General features: G+C 26.5%; 1 protein-coding gene across 4 annotated transcripts in view; it reads right to left on the bottom strand.

Annotated features, from left to right (window-relative positions):
• Positions 1-1,516, bottom strand: part of LOC118735560 — a 36,577-nt gene that overhangs the window by 33,928 nt on the left and 1,133 nt on the right. The gene's annotated exons all lie outside the window — the stretch shown is intronic.

Here is a 1,516-nt window from a genome sequence, read left to right as displayed (position 1 = left end):
ATTTAATAATATAAATAATTCCGAAAATGGTTTAAAATATTTAGGGCTTAGAAAAACAATATGTGTATCAAATTAAAAAGAAAATTCTGTAGAGAAAGAACAGATTAAATTTTTTGGTGCATAAGGTATTGAAAATGTCCTTAAAAATTGTATCCTTGAATATCCTTGAAATTTTGCAATATATATTTTGAAAAAATTATATGTTAAGGACTGATATAAACTCGACAATGTTCTCGATTATAGTCCTTCTAACTTTATTAGCTTAAATAAATAAAATTGATTAAAAGGGCATTTCAATACCTGTTCGTACTTGTGAACCCGGAAAATTTTAATTTTTTTAAATCCTGCAGAATTTTCTCTTTCATTTGGTACCAATTTTTATTCTACGTTGCACTGAATTTTTTAAATAATTATTTAAAATTTATGATATCTTTGAAATTATAAAGTTCTAGTAGAAAAAATTTAAACTAAAAACGCAGTTTTCCTGTATGAGTATATTCATTGCTTGGTGTGTTTTGAAACTTTTTTGTTTCAAACTGTTTCAATCTTTTTACTCAGAATTTATAGAAAAATTTTAGGTACGCAATTTTATAAGTATAGCCCCTTTAATTACAGGAGGATATAATGCAAGTTTCAAGCAAATTTTTAGTCGTTGAGTTTTTATAATTTTTTTGCTGGAGGTGTCACGTATTTTTTCCATACAAAGTATGTTCGGCAATTTGTATGTGGAAGAAAATGCCCAGCATCGTTTAAAAAATTCCCAAAAATCAACGGTATTTTGTAATTGCATGAAACTTAATTTTACCCTACTTTAATATAATGGGCTATAAAACTGCGTACCTAAACTTTTTCTTAAAATACTGAGTAAAAAGTTGGAAATTTTGGAATTTTTTTTTGCATTTTTTAAATGCAGTTAATCATACATAAAATGAGGTAGTCTTTTATTCAAAAATTTAAATATTAAATAAAGAAAAGAAATATAGATTAAACTGGTTGAAATAAAGCGTTTCTGTTAATTCTGCCCTAGTAATATGAACTTTTTTAAGCCACACACATTTAATTACTGTCTTTTGTTTTGTTACTAATGAAATGGTTTTCAACTTACATAATAAAGTAGGTTTCAAACCAATTTATTTAATATTTCTTATATGGTAGGACAGCTTCTCAAACTATATTGATGAAATTTTTTCATGTTAAGTTGGAATATAATAATATCTAAATTGCGGGAAAATCCCGGGATCGCAAAAATCGAAAATATTAACATCCCTAGTATATACATACATATGTACATATCAGAGGTGGAACTATTCGTATATTTGGACATCCGATTGCATATTCATTTGGTTATCCGGATATTTCAAACAGTATTTGATCTCATTCGTAAAGTTGTTCTCAAAATTACTGAATCTATCGGGTTGCAAAATAAATAATAGAAGTGTTTAACATAAACAATTACTATTTCATTGTTCATTTTTAGATCCGGTTAATATCCGTTCACATTCGAATATTCGGATTT

Source organism: Rhagoletis pomonella, unplaced genomic scaffold (assembly GCF_013731165.1).
Source record: "Rhagoletis pomonella isolate Grant_MI unplaced genomic scaffold, Rhpom_1.0 Rhpom_scaffold_00001, whole genome shotgun sequence".
NCBI classification, from domain to species: Eukaryota; Metazoa; Arthropoda; class Insecta; order Diptera; family Tephritidae; genus Rhagoletis; species Rhagoletis pomonella.
Note: the sequence above shows the minus strand (reverse complement) of the source record. Positions and strands in the feature narration are given on the sequence as shown.